The sequence below is a fragment of the Sus scrofa genome, chromosome 10 (assembly GCF_000003025.6).
Source record: "Sus scrofa isolate TJ Tabasco breed Duroc chromosome 10, Sscrofa11.1, whole genome shotgun sequence".
In the NCBI taxonomy this organism is placed as follows: Eukaryota; Metazoa; Chordata; class Mammalia; order Artiodactyla; family Suidae; genus Sus; species Sus scrofa.
The window spans coordinates 31,177,860-31,200,828 of NC_010452.4; the positions used below are offsets into that span (position 1 = coordinate 31,177,860).

Sequence of the window (22,969 nt, forward strand, 5' to 3'; positions counted from 1 at the left end):
CTGTGCTGTACATTAGGACCTTGTTGTCTATCTGTTCTAAATGTAATAGTTTGCATCTATTAACCCCAAACTCCCAGTCTGTCCCACTCCACAAGTCTGTTCTCTGTGTCTGTGAGTCTGTTTCTGTTACATAGATAGGTTCATTTGTGCCATATTTAGATTCCACATAAGTGAGATCATGTGGTATTTGTCTTTCTCTTTCTGACTTCTCTTAGTGTGGTAATCTCTAGTTGTCTTCATGTTGATGCAAATGGCCTTATTTCACTCTCTTTCTTTTTCTTTTTCTTTTTTTAATTATGGCTATACCTGTAGCATATGGAAGTTCCTTGGCTAGGTGTTGAATTGGAGCTGCAGCTGAGGCCTATGCCACAGCCACAGCCACAGCCACACTGGATCCGAATCACATCTGCCGCCTATGCCACAGCTTGTGAAAACGTGGATTTTTTTTTTTTGCATTTTTATTTTATTTTTTAATTTTATTTAAACAATTTATATTATTATTATTATTTTTTGATTTTTAGGGCCACATCCAATGCATAAGGAAGTTCCCAGGCTAGGGGTTGGGTCAGGGCTACAGCTGCCAGCTTACGCCACAGCCACAGCAATGTGGGATCTGACCCGACTCTGCGACCTACACCACAACACTTGGCAGTGCTGGATCCCCAACCTAATAAGCAAGGCCATATCCTCATAGATACTAGTCACATTTGTTTCTGCTGTGCCACAATGGAACTCCATATTATACTTTATTTTTAGTTGAGTGAATTTTATTATATTTATAGTTGTACAGCCATAATCACAACATAATTTTACAACATTTCTATCCCAAACCTCAGCCCATATCCTCCCACCTGTCTCTTCGGTAACCCTAAGTTTTTCAAAGTCTGTGAGTCAGTTTCTTTTCTGCAAAGAAGTTCATCGTATTCTTTTTTTCCCGTATAAGTGATGGCATATGATGTTTGTGTCTCACTGTCTGACTTACTTCACTTAGCATGATACGTTCTAGGTCCATCCATGTTGCTGTAAATGCAGTTATTTCATTCCTTTTTATGGCTGAATAATATTCCATTGTGTATCCTTATTTTCTCCTCTGTTTACCACATCTTCTTTACTCATCTGTCAATATTTAGGTTGCTTCCATGTCTTGGCTGTTGTATATAGTGCAGCAGTGAACACTGGGGTACCTGTATCTTTTAGAGTCATGGTACTCTCTGGATAGATGCCCAGGAGTGGGATTGCTGGATCATATGGTAGTTCCATTTTTAGTTTTTTGAGGCATCTCCATACTCTTTTCCATAGTGGCTGCACCAGTTTTATTCCCACCAACAGTGTAAGAGGGTTCCCTTTTCTCCACATCCTCTCCAGTATTTATTGTTTGTAGACATTTTTATGATGGCCATTCTGGCTGGTGTAAAGGTGGCACATACATAATTACTCTAGTAATTAGTGATGTTGAACATCTTTTCATGTGTATTTTGGCCATCACAATGTAGATTCTTAACCTAGTGAGCGAGGTCAGGGATGGAACCTGCATCCTCACAGAGACAACATTGGGTCCTCAACCCGCTAAACTAATATGGGAACTCTTATTTGGTTCTTTTTATGGCTGAGTAGTATTCCATTGTATATATGAGCTACATCATCTTAATCCATTCATCTATTGATGGACATTTAGGTTGTCTTCATATCTTGGCTATTGTTAATAGTGCTGCAGTGAACATAGGGGTGCGTGTATCTTTCTGAATTATAGTTCTGTCCAGATGTATGCCCAGAAGTGGGATTGCTGGATCATTAGGTAGCTCCATGTTTAGTTTTCTGAGGAACCTCCATACGGTTTTCCATAATGGTTGCACCAATTTACATTCCCACCAACAGTGTTAAGAGGGTTCCATTTTCTCCACACTCTCTCCGGCATTTGTTACTTGTAGACTTGTTAATGATGGCCATTCTTTCTTTTTTTCCTTTGCATTTTATGGCTGCACCTGTTGCATATGGAAGTTCCCAGGCTCAGGGTTGAATTGAAGCTGCAGCCCCCAGCCTACACCACAGCCATAGCAATACCAGATCCAAACCACATCTGTGACCTACCCCACAGCTTGCAGCAAAGCCAGATCCTTAACCCACTGAGCAAGGCCAGACATCGAACTGCATCTTCCTGGATACCTGTTGGGTTTTTAATCCACTGAGCCACAATGGGAACTCCAGTGATGGCCATTCTGACCAGTGTGAGGTACTACCTCATAGTAGTTTTGAATTGCATTTCTTTAATAATTAGTGATGTTGAGCATCTTTTCATGTGCCTACTGGCCATCCATATGTCTTCTTTGGAGAGATGTCTCTTTAGGTCTTCTGCCCATTTTTCGATTGGGTTGATTTTTTTCCTGTTGAGTTGTTTGTATGTTTAGGAGATTAAACCCTTATCATCATTTGCAACTGTTTTCTCTCATTCTGTAGGTTGTCTTTTTGTTTTTTGAATGGCTTCCTTTGATGTGCAAAAGCTTGTTAAGTTTGATTAGGTACCATTGGTTTATTTTTGTTTTTATTTCTGTTGCCTTGGGAGACTGACCTAAGAAAACTTTTTTTTTTTTAAGGGCCATACCCACAGCATCTGGAGGTTCCCAGGCCAGGGGTTGAATCAGAGTTGTAGCTGCTGGCCTACACCACAACCGTAGCAATGCCAGATCCAAACCACACCACAGCTCATGGCAATGCCAGATCCTTAACCCACTGAGCAAGGCCATGCATCGAACCTGCATCCTCATGGATACTAGTAAGATTCATTTCTGCTGAGCCATGATGGGAACTCCCTCAGAAAACATTTGTAAGGTTGATGTCAGAGAATATTTTGCCTATGTTCTCTTCTAGGAGTTTTATGGTGTGATGTCTTATGTTTAAATTTTGAACCCATTTTGAGTTTATTTTTGTGCATGGTGTGTTGTAGTTTCACAGATTTACACGCAGCCGTTCAGTTTTCCCAGCACCACTTGCCATAAAAAGAAAAAGGCGGAGGGTAGCAAAGATATGATGCATATTGTTCTTGACAGAGGTTAGCAATTTTAGAGTATAGTAGGGAAAAAAAATCTCTTGGCATAAGTAACATATTAAAGATGGAAAAAATTAATTACTGAGTAAAATGTAAAATTAAATATTGCATTTTAGGAGTAGAAAACAAATCTCATTTTAGAGTTGAAATCAGAATTTTTCCACACTTATTTTTTTGAACTCTTTGAAAAAAGTTTTACTAAACAAAAAGTACAGGACCAGATGGCTTCACGGACAAATTCTACCAAACATATAAAGAAGACCTTACACTAATTCTTTTTAAACTCTTCCAAAAGACTAAAGAAGAAGGAACACTCTCAAAGACATTCTTTGATGCCACCATCACCCTAATACCAAAACCAAAGATACTGCCAAAAAAGAAAACTATACACCAATATCTTTGATAAATATAGATGCAAAAATTCTCAACAACATTTTGGCCAACCAAATCCAACAACACATAAAAAAACCATACACTACGACCAACTGGAATTCAACCTGAGTTCATTAGGATGGTTCGGTATATGCAAATCAACGTGATACATCATATTAACAAAAAGAAAAGTCAGAAACCACATGATCATCTCAATAGATGCAGAAAAAGCATTCGACAACATCCATTCATGATAAAAACTCCTACCAAAGTGGATATATTATCTCAACATAATAAAAGCCATTTATAACCCACAGCCAATAAAATACTCAATGGAGAAAAGCTGAATGAATGCTTTCCCACTAAAATCTGGAACAAGACAAGGATGCCAACCTACTCTCACCACTTTTATTCAAACGTAGTATTATAATTAGACAAAAAAAAAAAAAAAGGAAATAAAAGGTGGCCAAACTGGAAGAGGAAGAGGTAAAATTGTTACTATATGCACAGGACATGATACTATATGTAAAAAACCCTAAGTACTCCACACAAAAACTACTTGATATGATCCATGAATGCAGAAAAGTAGCAGGATACAAAGTTAACATAAGAAATTGATCGCATTTCTGTATATACTAACAATGATTAGAAAAGGAATATTAGAAAAGGAGTGTAACAGTGATTAGAAAAGGAATATTAAAAAGTACCATTTAAAATCACACCAAAAAAACCTAAATGCCTAGGAATAAACCTGACCAAGGAAGTGAAAGACTTACACGCTGAAAACTATAAAACTTAAATCAAGAAAATTAAAGAGGATTCAAAGAAATGCAGAGATATCCCATGCTCCTGGATTGGAAGAATAGCATTAAAATGTCATACTATCCAAAGCAATTTACAGATTTAATGTGGTTTCTATCAAAGTGCCCGTGATATTTTTCAGAGAATTAGATAAAATAATCCAAAAATTGCTGTGGAACCATAAAAGACATGGAACTGCCAAAGAATCCTGAGGAGAAAAAAACAGAGCAGCAGGCATAACTCTCCCAGACTTGACAATGTTACAGCACTACAGTAATCAGGACAGTGTCATATTGGTACAAAAACAGACATATGGATCAGTGGAATGATTTGTTGCTTTACTGCTGGGTAATGATGAGTACTTGAACTACCTGTATATTCCTCTAGCTGCTAGCTAAACTTGTTCTCATGTTAATTTCATCATCCCCCCACCTCATTTTTTTCTCCATCCATCTTGGTTATGTGTTATTAATCTCTGTGTTTTCAGCCTTGAGTCTTGGTAATTTCTTTCATCTTATAACAATTATAATAATGACACTAGCAGGAGGACAAGTTGGGAACAAATTATCTTCATTAAATGTCCAGATGTTATACCTTTAATCCAGTACCCTCCCCATCACTTACTACAATAGTCAAGATCCAAGAGAACTGTAGGCAAGCAGAGTGAATAATAGAATAGGTCCTCATACATACCTCTTAAAAGCCTCTTAATCATGCCTTTAAGGAACATCATTTGATCCTTAAAGTGCTCGTGTTTTTTAATTTTGTTGCCTTTTTAAATTCCATTGCTTCTGGGTGGAGTATCTTATAGCTACTTTTTCATCAGGCCTCTCTAACTCCAGTCCTGCTCATGCCATTGAATAACTTTAAAAAATTTAGTGGTCATCGTGTATCTTGACATCTAAAAGGTCAAGTCTTCAACAATCTTAAGTAGACTGTCTCTAGAAGAGTCCCAAGAGGTTGTAACAGTGGTTGCGAAAGTGTGGGGAAGGAGGTATAACGGTTCCTGGGACGGGGATAGGAGAAAGGCTTACTTTTCACGTTATAAACTTGTGAATTTTCTATCTTGTCTCTGTACTCCCTACTAAAAATTATATTAAGAAGAAAAAGCACTGGATGAGAGAAGGAACTGGGGAACAAACCCAATTCTGCTGCTTCCACAGCCTATTTCCTTTTTTATTGCACTGTGCTTTCAGCATATCTACCTTAGATATATGAGCTTGTATAAATAATTTATTCATCTTATGCCTGAATTAGCTAAAAAGTAAAATCTGTTGATTTCCAAAATTATGATAAATGGTTAGTATGTGACTGAAATAAATATTAAAAAATGAACCCTATAGTCAATACTACTAAAACACAGGAGAATGGCAATGATAGCTCATTAAATTTTAAAAACAAATAAATTCTCCCTAGCTTTAAAAAATCTTAACCTAAATCTGGCTAAATTTACCTAAGCAAATCAGCTTTTACCTTACTTCTCTCAGTGTTCCTTTTTTTTTTTTTTTAGGGCCTCACCCATGGCATATGGAGGTTCCCAGGCTAGAGGTCAAGTCGGAGCTGCAGCTGCCGGCCTACACCACAGCCACAGCAATGCTGGATCCTTAACCCACTGAACAAGGCTAGGGATTAAACCCGCAACCTCATGGTTCCTAGTTGGACTTGTTTTTGCTGTGCCACGACAGGAACTCTGTCAGTGTTCTGAATCCATTTTTGTGCCCATGCCTCTCCTTATTTGTATTTATTATATTTGTTAGCTCTCTTGGTTATAAGTAACAGAAGCCAAACTCAGTGTAAGCAAAAAAGACATTTATTTAGTTCATATAGCCAAGCCATGAGAGAATAGGGAAATAACTGGTTCCAGATTTGACCAGAGCCATAGATTTATATAGCCTTAGGACTCTGGATTTTGCCCCCACATCTCAATTGCCATTTATGGCTTCATCTCATCATATCTGTGGACCTCAGGGGTACATCTTTACAGGATTTCCTATAAATTGTTAATTATCTCTTGAGGCTTGATAGAGTCAATTTCAGGGTTTGTTTTTTGTTTTTGTTTTTTGCTTTTTAGGGCCACACTTGTGGCATATGGAAGTTTTCCAGGTTAGGGGTTGAATCAGAGCTGTAGCTGCCGGTTTATACCACTGCCACAGCAATGCTGGATCTGAGTCTCTTTTGCAACCTACACTGCAGCTTACTCATGGCAGTGCTGGATCCTTAACCCACTAAGCAAGGCCAGTGATCAAACCTGCATCCTCATGGGTACTAGTCCAATTCATAACCCACTGAGCCACAACAGAAACTCTCTTTCTTTCTTTCTTTTTTTTTTTTTTTTTGAGAAGATGAGGGAAGCAAAAATATTTCCTTGGTGGTGCATCCCACTTTGTGTCATATCAGTATCAGGGGGCATAGACTGACTGGGTTATTGTTATGATGTTAGGATTGATCAGTGGGTCTAACATTCGCCAATAAAAGGAACCAGGATTCCTTAAATGGCTCTGCTTCTAGGGCTGCAACAGAGCATATATAAGATGAGCCTGGAGCAACTGATAGTGCTATAAAGTAAGAAAGTACTCAACCAAAAAGATAGGGGTTTGGGGCATGTCAGAAGGACATGGGAACTAACCTACATACCTTCCAATGGCCAGAGCAGGGACACTTTGAGAAACAAAATCCCTGAGTAGATACTAATATAAATAAGTGGGAGATATATCTTCTATATGTAAATTTCAAATAACTTATGTAGATATTCTCTCTCCAGGAGAGGGAGCTTAACCCCTCCTCTTCCCTTGAGTGTGGGCTACACTTACTAACACTTCCAAAGAGTAGAGTACAGAAAAGGAGAGAGAAAAACAAACAAAACCAAAAGAAAAAAAAAAAAAAAGGAGTTCCCATCGTGGCTCAGTGGTTAACAAACCCTACAAGTATCCATGAGGACGTGGGTTCGATCCCTGGCCTTGGTCAGTGGGTTAAGGATCTGGTGTTGCCATGAGCTGTGGTGTAGGTTGCAGACACAGCTCAGATCCCGCGTTGCTGTTGCTGTGGCTATGGTGTAGGTTTCCTAGCCTGGAAACCTCCATATGCTGAGGGTGCAGCCCTGAAAAAGACAGGAAAAAAAAAAAAAAGGACAGAAAAGGAGAGGAACTGACTTTACACTGCAGAAACCTGCAAACACAACCATGACCAGGTGATCAATAATATTATTAGTGATAAATAATGTTGATAGCATGTACCCTTGATGTGATGTGATAAGAATGGCTTCCCCCTGAGAACATATGTCTGGTCATGAGAAAAACATCAAACAAACCCATATCAAGGGACATTCTACAAAATACTTGACCAATGTATTAGTATAACGTGAAAATATCAAGGTCATGAAAAACAAAGTCTGAGAAAATACTATGTATCAGAGAAGGCCAACTCTACATAATAATTAAATGTAGTATATACTGAATGAGATCTTGGAACAGAAAAGGGATATTAGGGAAAAATTAGTCCTCGGGAAAGCCAAATAAAATGTGGAGTCTAATTATAGTAGTGTACTAATGTTGTTTCTTAATTATAACAAATGTAATAATGTTAAGATGTTAACTGGGGGAAACTGAGAGAGATATGGAAACTGTACTGTCTGCAACTTTTCTATAAATATAGGAGTATTCTAAAGTTAAAAGTTTATTTTAAAATTGATCAGTGGGTTGAGGTGTTGTGAGCCAATGTTAAAGTTTCCCATTAGACTTTCACGCAATACTGTTAGCAGCTACTTATGATTATTTCCTTTTTTTTTTACTTTTTTTGTCACCCCATGGCATATGGAGTTCCCAGGCCAGGAATTAGTTCTAATTCCTAAGCTGCAGCTGTGGCAACACCAGATCTTTAATCCACTGTGCTGGGCCAGAGATGAAACCTGTGTCCCAGTGCTCCCAAGATGCCACCCTTCCCGTTGCACCACATTGGAAACCCCGGTGATTATTTCCTTGACCCATTATTTCTTCAGAGCTCATTCATTCTTCATTAAATTTAAATTTTTACTTCAGCAGTACAAACATACAGTAATAATTATAGAGTTTATGAAACCAGTAGTATCCCAGTTATTGTCATTCCCATACTGCATTTAAAAAAATCCTATTTCAGGATTGACTCTGTCAAGCCATGCAAGAATATTTAGAGTTTCTGTATTTTTTCATACTACCTTGCTTCCCATGTATTTATTCCCTTCCATCTTTCTCAGTGGTGTCTTGTCCATGAATAGTTGTTTGTTCTTGTGAGGGGAAGTGAAATCAGGAATGACCTATGTCACCATCTTGGTGACATCACAAACCTTGCATCTTTGTTTGGCTAACTACAGAACTTGGCCAAAGAGTCACTTTTTCCAGGAAAGTTTTCCTCTTCATGGTCTTACTTACTAGATGCCCAAATACCTGTATATACATCATAGCACTCAAAATCCTGTGTTGTTTTCTTCACTAGAACTTGAGTTCTTGGAAGACTGGGACCATATCTTACTGATTTAATGTCTCTGGTACTCCTAACTCCTTTCACATAGTAGGTAATGTAAATGAATGTTGGTTGATGAATGCATGTTCTGCCTTCCAACTAAAACTTTCTCTAGCCTTTTTGGGCCTGTTTCTCTTGTGTATTTTTAAAACACTGTAAGAGAGGCACATAGGTTTTAATTCCTCTGCCAATTCAAGCACATTGTTAGGGCCTTCATGGAGCTCTGCATTGGGAATACTGAGACTACATCTTTGCTCAGCAAGAAAAGTGCCAGTACCAGTAAATTATGTTTGCCATTTATAAAAAGAGAAAGAAGTGGCTGCATGCTTTACCTGTATTTGCCATCCCTGATGTGTGTGGAAGAGTGCTTATAAATTATTGTGTTTATTATTATATCATATGTTAGTTTTTGTCTTTCTCAGTAAATTGTGAGTTCCCTAAGAGTAGCTGATGTGTAGCACTCTAACTAATTGCATACTAAGGGTTTAACAAATAGTTATTTCAAGTCAGGTTCAAGAATTGTCCATCAGAGTCTAGAAGAGACAAAAGTAGACTTATCCCATGTATAATGTCATCTTTAATATAATGCTCATGTGAAAACATAATTATTTAGATTTTCTCTTGGAATAAATTCAAAGCACTTAAGTGTGGCATAAGAGAAATAAACAGCATGTATAGCGTATAGATGGAGCATTTTTTTTTTGCTGTCCTTTTCTTTCTTTTTTTAAAAAATTTTTTATTCAAGTTGTGTCCAATAACCCGATTCCTCCCACTCCCTCCCTCTCCCCTAGGGCAGCTACAAGTCTATTTTCCAAGTCCATGATTTTCTTTTCTGTGGAAAGGTTCATTTGTGCTGGATATTAGATTCCAGTTATAAGTGATATCAGGTGGTATTTGTCTTTCTGACTCATTTTACTCAGTACGAGAGTCTCTAGTTCCATCCATGTTGCTGCAAATGGCATTATGTCATTCTTTTTATGGCTGAGTAGTATTCCATTGTGTATATATACACCGCATCTTCCTAATCCAATCATCTGTTGATGGACATTTGGGTTGTTTCCATGTCCTGGCTATTGTGAATAGTGCTGCAATGAACATGCGGGTGCATGTGTCTTTTTCAAGGAATCTCCTGTCTGGATATATGCTCAAGAGTGGGATTGCAGGGTCATATGGAAGTGCTATGTATAGATTTCTAAGGTATCTCCAAACTGTTCTCCATAGTGGCTGTACCAGTTTACATTCCCACCAGCAGTGCAGGAGGGTTCCCTTTTCTCCACAACCCCTTTAGCACTTGTTATTTGTGGACTTAGATGGAGCATTTTAATTACAAGCCCTACAGAAACTTGCTGTTGTGTCCTAGGAACTGTGTATAGGAATGTTTATGAATGTGTAATAACCTAGCCCCCTTCCAAAAGATCCAAATGTTAATCTTCAATAGAATGGATACATTTTAAGTATAATCACACAGTGGTTTATGCAGTAGTAAAAATGGATATAGCTCTAGGCACCAAAATGGATGAATCTGAAAGAACGTTAAATGAAAAAGTCTTCTAAGATTTTTTAATTGATACCAGTTTTATAAAACTTAAAATCAAGCAAAACTGAATACACTTCCCAAAAATGTTTAAGCTGTGTATAAATCAAGCCTGAAGATCTGACTTCCATTTTACAGGAAATGTAGGAATTACAAGTTAAGTGTAATTAGTGGAAGCAATCAGGCAAATCTAGAATATGGTCACTTTGCCTGGTCTCTGCAACAAGAAAGTATTATGGAGAAGAAAAGGTGGAATGTGGAGACGGAATGATCTGAATTAAAGGAGAGTTAAATGACTAATGTAATGTTTAGACCCTAATTAGATTAGCAATAAAAGATATTTTTATACAATTGAAGAAATTTAAATAGGTGTATAAGGTGATATTAGGAAATAGTTTTGTTGGGTGTGATGACATTATGGTTAAATTAGAAAATTTATTTCTTTGGAGCTAGCTGCATTTGAATTTTTGAGATGAAGTTGTGGGATTTCAAGTCCTCTCCAATGAGATCAACTCAAAGAGCCTCTGACCAGGTTAAAAATTACTGTATCCTAATGGCCTCTTCTATCCCATTGCAATTGTCACATAGTTCTCAAGCCCCTCTTGAGCATCCTGGCATATACGTCTAAGGGGGGTATATGCCCCCAACCAACCAGCATGTGTATCCTAAGACCTCTTCCCCTCTATTTTGTCCAGGCTATAAAAACAGACATGACCACGCACTTGGGGCAGCTCTCCCTGATTATCAAGAGGTCGACCTGCCGTGCTGGTAGCATTTCTTATCTCAGTAAACTCCTTTCTTTTCACTGCAGTATGGGTCTGGAAGTTCTTTTTCTAACCTGTGCATGGACCACAACAGAAATGTCATAATGTCAGTACTTTAAAATACCTAAGTGAAAAAGAGGGTTGGATAAATTGTTAAGGAAGATCTTTAACAATTGTTAAACCTAGATGTAGCGTATTTGGAAAATTTTCATAATAAAAGTAAAACAAGCAAAATGAAAACATTGTTTCCTGACATATCTATAAAACAGTAATAAAAGATAGAAATGATATACACTAAATTTGTATCAACAGTTACTCTTGTGGAGGACACATGGTATAGGTAATAGTCCAGTTATTAAGTAAAATAGTGCAATCATGGGTGTTCTTTTTTAAAAAAGAAACAGTTTATTGAGTTATAATTTACATGCTGTAATATTCACCCATTGTTAGGTGTATAATTCAATAATTTGTAATAAAGAACTGTGCAACCATAACCATAGTCTACATTTAGAACATTTCTGTCATCCCCTAAATTTCCTCATATCCATTTGTACACAATTTCTACTCCACTTTCAGCCTTTGGCAACTACTGATCTTTATGTCCCAAAATTTGCCTTTTTTGGTAATCTAATGTGAAAGGACTCATATAATATGTATTCTTTCATATCTGGCTTCTTTCACTTACCATAATGTTTTTGAGGTTTATCTGTGTTTTAGCATGTGTCAGTAGTTCATCTCATTTTATTGTTGAATAGCATGCCATAGTATAAATGTTATTTATTCACCAGTTGATGGACATTTTGCTATGAACATTTGATACATGCCTTTGTGTGGAGGTATTTTCTCTTAGGTGGATACTTAGAGTGAAATTGCTGGGTTGTATGGTAATTGATGTTTAACTTTTATTTGTCTTGTTAAACTGTTTTCCAAATTGACTGTACTGTTTGTTGTTCCCACCAGTAATGTATGAAGGTTCTTCCAATTTGTCCACATCCTTGTCAACACTTGATGTTTTCTCAGTGTGGTTATAGCCACACTAGTGGCTTATGATGGTTATCTCATTAAATTTGCAGTTCCCTAAGTGACTAATGATTTTGAACATCTTTTCATTTACTCATCAGCTATTCTTACATCTTATTTGGAGAAATGTCTACTCATTTCTTTTGCCCATTTTTAAGTATATTGTCTTGTTGTTTTGTCAAGTTCCTTTAAGTGTTCTGGGTAGGGGTCCTTCACCAAATACATGACTTGCAAATATTCTCTCCTAGACTTCAACTTGCCTTTGTACTTTCTTAATGGTGTCTTTTGAAACACAGAAGTTTTTAATTTTGATGAAGTGTAGTTTATTGATTTTTTCTTTTATGGGACATACTTTTGGTATTTATTTAATAAGTCTTTGCCAAACCCAAGGCCACAATGATTTATTCTAGAAGTTTTATGGTTTTAATTTTTTCTTTAAACTCTGTGATCCATTGTTACTTTTTTTTTTCACTGTGGTAAAATACACATAGAATTTACTCTTTCGACCATTATTAAGTGTAAAATTCAGTGGTGTTAATTACATTCACGTTCTTCACAACAGTGCAGTCATCACCACCATGCATCCCATAACTCTTTTCATTTTGTAAAACTAAAAATTCTGTATCTATTAAACAGTAACTCTTCATTGTCCTCTCTCCCCAACCCCTGACAACCACCATTCTACTTTGTCTCTTTGATGTTGACTACTCTAAGTACCTAATGTAAGTGGAATCATAAATATTTGTCTTATTGTGACTGACTTATTTCACTTAGCAAAATGTCCTCAAATTTCATCTTTTATAGCATATCGCAGAATTTATTCTGTTTTTGGTTTTTCTTTTTAGGGCTGCACCAGTGGCCCATGCAAGTTCCCAGGCCAGGAGTCGAATCGGAGCTACAGCTGCTGGCTTACGCCACAGCAAAGCCAGATCTGAGCCACATCTGCCACCTACCCCACAGCTCACGGCAATGTCAGATCCTTAACCCACTGAACAAGGCCAGGGATCAAACCCATATCCTCATCGATACTAGTTGGTTGTGTTTCCACTACACCATGAGAACACCCAAATTTCTTTTGTTTTTAACTCTGATAGTCCATTGTATGTATATACCACATTTTTCTTACTCATTCATCAGTTTATCACTTGGGTTGTTTCTGTGTTTCAGCTATTGGGAATAATACTGCTGTGAACATGAGAGTACAAATACAAATACGTCTTTTAGACCTTGCTTTTAGTTCCTTTGGGAATATGCCCAGAACTGGAATTGCTGAATCATATGGTAACTCTATTTTTAATTTTTTTGAGGCATTGCCATGCTGTTTTACACAGCAGCTATGCCATTTTACATTCCCACCAACAGTGTGCAAGGGTTCTAGTTTCTCCATATTCTTGCAAACACTTGTTTTTTTTTTTTTTAGTAGTACCTATAGTAATGGGTCTGAGGTAGTATCTCACCGTAATTTTGATTCGCGTTTCCCCAATGGTTAGTGATGGTAAGCATCTTTTTCACTTATTGACCAGTCGTGTATCTTCTTCGGAGAAATGCCTGTTCAAGTCCTTTGTTAATTTTTTAGTGGGGTGGTTTTGTCTTTGTTGCTGCTGTTGTTACTGAGTTTGAGAAGTTCTCTATATATTCTGTATCTATGTGTATATGAATCTGTCCCATTTTTTGTTTCGTTTTTTAGATTCCACGGATAAGTGAAATCATATGGTATTTGTTTTTCTCTGCCTGACTCATTTCACTTAGCATAGTACAAGCAGCATGATACAAGCAGAGGCTTAATTTTGTTATTGTGCTATTTTTATATGCCTTATAGGTTTTTTGGTCTCTTATTTCCTGCATTAGTATCTTATTTTGTGTTTAATTGCTTTTTATAGTGAAATATCAATTCCTTTACTATTTTCTTTGCATATATTCTCCAGATACTTTCTTTGTGATTCCCATGGGGATTACATTTAACATTCTAAATTTATAACATTAATTTGAATTTATACCAGCTTAACTTGAATAACATACAAAATTTTTCCTTTATGTTGCTCTCACTACCCCTTTCAGCTTTTTCTAGTTGAAATAGAGTTGATTTATAATGTTTCAGGTATACAGCAAAATGATTCAGTTATACATAATGTATTTTTTTCTTTTTCAGATTATTTTCCATTATAGATTATTATAAGATATCGAATATTGTTCCCTGTGCTATACAGCAGGTCCTTGTTTTTTTTATTTTCTCTTTTTATATAGTAGTGTGTATCTGTTAATCCCAAATTCCTAATTTATCCCTCCTTCCCTTACCCCCCTTTCCTTTTGGTAACCATAAATTTGTTTTCTATGAGTCTTTTCCTCTTTTGTAAATAAGTTCATCTGTATCTTTTGTCTTAAATTCCACATATAAGTGATACATACCATATTTGTCTTTCTCTGTCTAAGGTACTTAGTATGATTATTTTTGGGCCCATCCATGTTGCTGCAAAGAGCATTATTTCATTCTTTTTTATGGCTTAATTTAATATTCCATTGTGTCTATATTCCACATCTTCTTTATCCATCATTTGTCAATGAATATTTAGGTTGCCTCCATGTCTTGGATATTGTAAATGGTGCTGTGAACATCAGGGTGCATGTCTATTTTCAAATTAAAGTTTTTGTTTTTTTCCAGATATATGCTCAGGAGTGGGATTGGTGGATCATATGGAACTTTATTTTTAGGTTTTTGAGGAACCTCCATACTGTTCTCCATAGTAGCTCTACCAATTTACATTCCCACCAACACTGTGGGAGCATTTATTATTTTTTGATGATGGGCATTCTTACTGGTGTGAGATTATATCTTAACTGTAGTTTTGATTTGCATTTTTCTAATAATTAGTGATGTTGAGCAGCTTTTCATGTGCCTATTCCCTGTGTGTATGTCTTCTTTGGATAAACATCTATTTACATCTTCTGCCAATTTTTTTATTAGGTTTTATTGTTAGGTTTTTTATATATATATATAGAGAGAGAGAGAGCGAGAGAGCGAGAGAGAGCACGCGTGCGCGCGCGCGAGAGCGAGCTGTATGAGGTGTTTATAAATTCTGGAAATTAGTCTCTTGTCAGTCTTGTTGTTTGCAGATATTTCTTCCTATTCTGTAGGTTGTCTTTTGGTTTTGTGTATGGTTTACCTGTACAAAAGTGTTTAAGTTTAATTAGGTCCAATTTGTTTGCTTTTGCTTCCATTACTCTAAGAGACAGGTCCGAAAAATATTGCTGTGCTTTCTGTCACTGAGTGTTCTGCCTGTGTTTTCCTCTCAGAGTTTTATAGTATCCAGTCTTACATTTAGGTCTTTAATCCATTTTGAATCTATTTTTGTATATGCTTTCAGAGAATGTTCTAATTTCATTCTTTTACATATAGCTGTCCAGTTTTCCCAGCACTACATATTGAAGAGACTGTCTTTTGTCCATTCTATGTTCTTGCCCCCTTTGTTGTAGATTAATTCACCATAAGTGTGTGGCTCTATTTCTGGGCTTACTATCTTTTTTCATTCATCTGTGTTTCTATTTTTGTGTCATACCATATATTTTTATGACTGCAGTTTTGGAGTATAGTCTGAAGTCAAGGAGTCTGATTCTTCTAGCTCCACGATTGTTTTGGTTATTCAGGGTCTTTTGTGTTTCCATACAAATGAAAAAAAATTTTGTTCTAGTTCTGTGGGAAATGTCATTGGTAATTTGATAGGTATTGCATTAAATTTATAGGTTGCCTTGGGTAGTATGTTCATTTTGACAATATTGATTCTTACAGTCAAAGAACACAGTATATCTTTCCATCTGTGTTACCTTCAATTTCTTTCATCAGCATCTAATAGTTTTTGAAGTAGCAGTCTTTTGCCTTCTTAGGTAGATTTATTCCTAGGTATCTTATTCTTTTTGATGTGATAGTAAATGGGATTATTTCCTTAATTTCTCTTTCTGAAATAGTGTTAAGTGTATAGAAATGCAACAGATTTCTGCGTATTAATTTTGTATCCTGCAGCTTTACCAAATTCATTGATGAGCTCTCATAGTTTTTGGTGGTGTCTTTAGGATTTTCTGTGTTTAGTATCATATAGTTTTACTTCTTCCTTTTCAATTTGGATTCTTTTTATTTCTTTTTCTTCTTTGATTGCTCTGGCTAGGACTGCCACTTTTCTATGTTGAAGAAAAGTGGTGAGAGTGGGCATTTTTTTCTTGTTCTTGATCTTAGGGGGAATGCTTTAAGATTTTCACCATTTGAGTATGATGTTAGCTGTGGGTTTGTCATACAGGGCCTTTATTATGTTGAGGTAGGTTCCTGGAGAGTTTTTTTAAAAAATCATAAATGGATTTTTAATTTTAGCAAAGCTTTTCTGCATCCATTGAGATGATCAGATGGTTTTTATTCCTCAATTTTGTTAATTATTTTTTCACACTGACTGATTTACAGATAGTAAAAAATCCTTGCATCCCTGGGATAAGTCCCATTTGATCGTGGTATATGATTCTTTTAATGTATTGTTGTAGTAGATTTGCTAGTATTTTGTTTAGGATTTTTGCATCTATATTCATCAGTGATATTGTCCTGTAAATTTCTTTTTTTGTGATATTTTTGTCTGGTTTTGGTATCAGGGTGATCGTGGCCTCATAGAACGAGTTCAGAAATGTTCCTTTCTCTGCACTTTTTTGGCAGTAGTTTCAGAAGGATAGATATTTAGCTCTTCTCTAAATGTTTGGCAGAATTCACCTGTGAAGCCGTCTGTTCCTGGACTTTTACTTGTTAGGAGATTTTTAGTACTGGGCATTGTTCTGTTAATATTTTCTATTTCTTTTTGGTTCAGTCTTGGGATATTGTACCTTTCTAAGAATTTGTCCATTTCTTCTGGGTTGTCCATTTTATTTGCATATAATTGCTTGTAATAGTCTCTTATGATCCTTTGTATGTCTTTGGTATTGGTTGTAACTTCTTTTTCATTTATGATTTTATTGATTTGGGCCCTCTCCCCTTTTTTTTTACTTGATGAATCTGGCTAAAAGTTTATTTCTTTTGTTTATCTTTTCAAAGAACCAGCTTTTAGTTTCATTGCTCTTTTAATTTTGGGTTTTCTTTGTTATTCTATGCCTAGTTGTTCTAGATGTAAGGATAGGTTGTTTATTTGAGATTTTTATTGTTTTCTTGAGGTAAGCTTTTATTGCTATCAACTTCCCTCTTAGAACTGCTTTTGCTGCATCCAATGGGTTTTTGACTGTTTTTTTATTTTCATTTGTCTCTGGGATTTTATTTTATTTTATTTTATTCACTTTTTAGGGTCACACCCATGGCATATGGAGATTCCCAGGCTAGGGGTTTAATTGGAGCTACAGCTTCCAACCTACACCACAGCTCATGGCAATGCTGGATCCTTAACCACTGGGCAAGGCCAGGGATCAAACCCACAATCTCAGGGTTCCCGGTCAGATTTGTTTCTGCTGTGCCACGACAGAACTCCTCTAGGTATTTTTTTTTATTTCCTCTTTGATTTCTTCAGCAGTCCATTGGCTGTTTAGTAGCATATTGTTCAGTCTCCACATGTTTGTGTTTTTTGCAATTTTTTCCCCTGTATTTGACTTCTAGTGTCATAGCATTGTGGTTGGAAGAGATGCTTGATATGATTTCAAGCCAGATCCTTAACCCACTGAATGAGGCCAGGGATTAGACCCATTTTCTTAAATTTACCGAGGCTAGTTTTGTGGCCTAGTATGTGATCTCTCCTTAAAAATGTTCCATGCGAAAAGAATATATATTCTGCTGCCTTTGAATCTCTCTAGTGAATGTGTTATTTCAGTTATTGTACCTTTTTAGTTCAGGATTTCCTTTTGGTGTCTTTTCAAATTTTTATCTCTATTCACATTTCCATTTTGTTGACACATTGTTTTCTTGATTTTTCTGCACATCTTCCTTTACTTATTTGAGCATCTTTTTTTTTAATTTTTAAAAAATTTTTTATTTAGGGCTTCACCCATGGCATTTGGAAGTTCTCAGGCTAGGAGTTGAATTGGAGCTATGGCTGCCAGCCTACACCATAGCCACAGCAACACGACATCTGAGCCAAGTCTGCAACCTACACCACAGCTCACGGCAATACTGGATCCTTAACCCACTGAATGAGGCCAGGGATCAAACCCATGTCCTCGTGGATACTAGCTGGGTTCATTACCACTGAGCCATTATGGAAACTCCTCTTTGAGCATCTTTGAGACAGTTGTTTTACAGGCTTTATCTCACATAACTACCATAAATAAATCTTTTTCAGGAACAGATTCTATTGATTTTTTTCCTTTCAGTGGGTTATACTTTTCTGGGTTTTGTATGCCTTGTGATTTTTGTTGAATATGAGATGTATGAATCTAGTAAAGTGGTAATTCTGGAAATCAGATTCTCCTCCTTCCTCAGAGATTGGTGTTTTTATTACTATTTTTCTTTTAAATTGTTGCAGACTCTGTTTCAACAACCAACATGACATGTAAATGTAATGTCTTAGGTCTTTTCTGAGCCTTTCCTTTGGCATTCACAGCACTTTCTCATTTTCCCTTTGTAGGCAGTTACTTTTGAATACGCTAGGTTTTTTTTTTTGTTTGTTTGTTTTCCTTTTTCTTTTTAGGGCCACACCTGTGGCATATGGAAGCTCCCAGGCTAGGGTCAAATTAGAGCTGCAGCTGCCACAACCACAGCAATGTGGGATCCAAGCCACATCTGTGACCTGTGTCACAGCTTGCAGCAATGCCAGATCCTCAACCCACTGAGTAAGGCCAGGGATTGAACCTGTATCCTCATGGATACTAGTCGGGTTCTTAACCTACTGAGCCACAACAGGAACTCCAGAATGTGCTAGTTTTTAAAGACTGGCTCTCAAAAGTGGAAAAGCAAAAAAAGGTGAAGTGGGGAGAAAGGGCACCAGCTTTTTATATCCACTGGAAGGCATGTCAGCTGGAACGGGAGGGGCTTGCAACAGTGAGGGGAAGTGCAGCAACAATGGCTGCCAGCCTCTTTTTCTCTTGGTCTGTCCTTCTGTGATTAGAAGCGGCAGTCAGTGAGTCATAGCACAGATCCTCATTATTTGGAAGACAGGGTCCTATCTGCCCAGCCTGGCTCCCATAAGCTGTGAACAAGGTACTCCAGCGTGCACACAGCTGCCTATCACATGGTTGAGGGTGGGAGATGTGTAGTTGGCAATGTGCTAAGAGCTGAAATGGACAAAATATACTGCAGTTTACTATCCAAGTGTTTCCCTGAAAGTTGTAAGCCTTTGATAAACTTTAAAATCCCCAATTAGTTAAATCCAGTTTAACTGTTGTCTAGGTGAGGAGATACCTTCTTAGTGCTTCTTCCTCTGCCATCTTCACAGAATCTTCTCTGTGATCTAATTTAATTTTTGTGTGTAGTATGAGGAGTCAGATTCACTTTTTGGCATGTTTATGTCCAGTTTTCCCATCACAACTTTTTTTCTTTAATGAAGTACCTTGACACCTTCATAAAAAAAATAAACTGACCATAAATGTGAAGGTTTATGTCTAGACTCTGAATTTTATATTCCAATGACCTATAAAGCTCTATTCCACGCAAATACCATACTGTCTTTTTCATTATATGCTTGGCATATAATAGGTGCTCAAAAATTTAGTTAAATTGAAATTGAATTGGCTAGACTTATTAAAGAATCTGTGTTCTTATATTTGCCACATTTTTGTCTTTTTTCTCTTGAAGTGTGTGGCTGATTTATTTTTGTTTCATTTCCCTATAGTTTCCTAGTAAGGTATCTTTTGAAAAGTTCCATCCTTAGGCTGAAAAGAAACCAGATGGCTCACTAAAAAAAAAAAAAAAAAAAAAAAAAAAAAAAAAAAAAAAAAATCAAGGACCGGGTACCCTTTGGGATAGGCTTGCTGATAATGGTAGCAGCCATCAGAAAAACAGAAAGCATTGGCTGGAACTGCAGTCTTCAATAAAGTAAAATTCTGGAGTTCCTGTTAGGGCCTAGTGGTAACAAACCTGATTCGTATCCATGAGGCTCGGGTTTAATCCCCGGCCTTGCTCAGAGGGTTAAGGATCCAGCATTGCTGTGAGCTGTGGTGTAGGTCAGATGCAGCTTGGATCTGGTGTTGCTGTGGCTGTGGTGTAGACCAGTAGCTGCAGCTCTGATTTGACATCTAGCCTGGAAACATCCATATGCCACTAGTGTGGCCTTATAAAGCAGGAAAAAAAAAAAAGCCAAAAAAAGGTAAAATCCAGAGGCTGATTAGTTGCCGTCTTCTTGCTATACTTTCTGTAGAAACACAGCAGTATTTTAAGCATTGCTATATTTATTGCTTTAAAATTAAATCTTACCAGAATATCCTGGAAGTATTTTATGAAGCTGAAGACAGGTAGAATGACTCGTGGGAAAGATATTTAACTTTTTTGTTTTTTGATTACTTTGTAGGGAAATAATTCTTGCTATATCAATTTCTTATAGTGTTAATGAGATTTAAATTAAGGGATATTTCTGTAAATGATTTTCAAAATATAAAGTACTGTACAAACATTTTATTTTTTTTTATTTTTTTATTTTTTTGTCTTTTGTCTTTTGTCTTTTGTTGTTGTTGTTGTTGCTATTTCTTGGGCCGCTCCCGTGGCATATGGAGGTTCCCAGGCTAGGGGTTGAATCAGAGCTGTAGCCACTGGCCTACGCCAGAGCCACAGCAACGCGGGATCCGAGCCGCGTCTGCAATCTACACCACAGCTCACGGCAACGCCGGATCGTTAGCCCACTGAGTAAGGGCAGGGACCGAACCCGCAACCTCATGGTTCCTAGTTGGATTTGTTAACCACTGCGCCACGACGGGAACTCCTGTACAAACATTTTAAATGTCATTCGTGGAGTTCCCATTGTGGCGCAGCAGAGACAAATCTGACTAGTGTTCAAGAGGATGTGGTTTTGATCCCTGGCCTGGCTCAGTGGGTTAAGGTACAGTGTTGCCTGAGCTGTGGTAGGTTGCAGATGTGGCTCAGATCCTGTTTTGCTCTGGCTGTGGCTGTGGTGCAGGCTGGCAGCTGTAGTTCTGATTCGACTTCTAGCCTGGGACTTCCATATGCCATGGGTGCAGCCCTGAAAAGCAAAAAAAAAAAAAAAAAAAAAAAAAGAAGCCATTTGCTTGTTAAGCACTGATATATAATTTTTTTTAAATTTCAAACACTTTCTAAGGTAATGTAAAAGGAAAGGATGAACAGTTGGGTCATTTGCTCACAAATACAGTTGAAATGGGTAAAATTGGGATATTAAATAAAGCTCAAGGATAGGAACATAGGTAAAACCAATGATAGTGAGGGGAACATTTTTTTGTCTGTTTCTTATAACAGGAAGTTGGAAAGGAAATGATACTTTCCTTGGAGAACATATAAAAATCCCTAATTTTACATAATTGAATAGATTGTGATAAAGTCTTTATCATTGGTCTGTAAAACTGATGTAAAAATTTTATTTTACTTTGTCTTTTTCAGGGCCCCACTTGTGGCATATGGAGGTTCCCAGGCTAGGGGTCCAATCGGAGCTAGGGCTGCCGGCCTACACCACAGCCATAGCAACGCCAGATCTGAGCCATGCGTCTGTGACCTACACCACAGGTCATGGCAACGCCTGATCCTCGACCCACTGAGCAAGGCCAGGGATCAAATCCATTCCTCATGCATGCTAGTCAGGTTCGTTAACCACTGAGCCACAATGGGAACTCCTAAAAATTATTTTAAAATGTGCTGTAAGTGATTAAGTATATAAGGCTACAGTAGTTAAGGCAGTGTCGCATCTCATAAGGGTAGACATATAGGTTGACAGAATAAAATTAAGAGTCCAGAAAGAAGCCCTTACATTTATGTTCACTTGATTTCAGACAAGGGTGCCAAGACAATTCAGTGGGAAAAGAATAATCTTAACAAATGATGCTAGATATCCAAATGCAAACAAATGAATTTGGATCCATTCTTCATATCATATGCACAGAAATAACTCAAAATGGATTATAGATTTCAATGTAAAAGCTAAAACTATAAAATCTTAGAAGAAAATATAGGGAGTTCCCATCATGGCTCCGTGGCTAGTGAATCCGACTAGGAACTATGAGGTTGAGAGTTCAGATCCCTGTCCTTGCACAGCAGGCTAAGGATCTGGCATTGCCGTGAGCTGTGGTGTAGGTCACAGATACGGCTCAGATCCCACAATGCTGTGGTTCTGGTGTAGGCCAGCAGCTACAGCTCTGATTGTTCCCCTAGCCTGGGAACCTTCATATGCCCCAGGTGCGGCCCTAGAAAAGACAAAAAAACAAAAGAAGAAAATATAGGAGTAAATCTTCATGACCCTGAGTTAGGTGGTGATTTCTTGGATAAATTGGACTTCGTCAAAATCAAAACTTTCCTGATACAAAGGACATCATCAAGAACATGTAAAGACAACCCACAGAATGGGGGGAAATACTTGCAAATCATGTATTTGACAAGAAGCTTGTTTCTAGAATGTATAAAGAATGCCTACAATTCAAAAAATAAAAAGTAACCCAAGTAAAAATTGGACAAAGGATCTGAAGAAACTTTTTTGCAAAAAAGATATGCAGATATCCAATAAGCACATGAAAAGATGCTTAGCCATCAGGGAAATGCAATTCAAAACCACAGTGATTTCCTTCATACCAACTTTACAACCTTTGGGATGGTTGTAATAAAAAAGATACATAATAACAAGTATTGATAAGAATGTAGAGAAATTATATGCCTCATGTATTGATACTTCGATAGGATTGTAAAATAGCAGGACTACTTTGGAAAACTACTTGGGGACTTTTCAAAAGGGTACATAGAGAGTTGCCGTATGTCCTAGCAGTTCTATTTCCAGGTATATGCCCAAGAGAACTGAAAACATATCCACACAAAAACTTGTGCATGAA

At 37.2% G+C, this 22,969-nt stretch overlaps 1 protein-coding gene across 4 annotated transcripts in view; it reads left to right on the top strand.

Moving 5' to 3' along the window:
* The window catches only part of GKAP1 (G kinase anchoring protein 1), an 89,169-nt gene that overhangs the window by 36,061 nt on the left and 30,139 nt on the right, over positions 1-22,969 (top strand). The window lies entirely within an intron of this gene.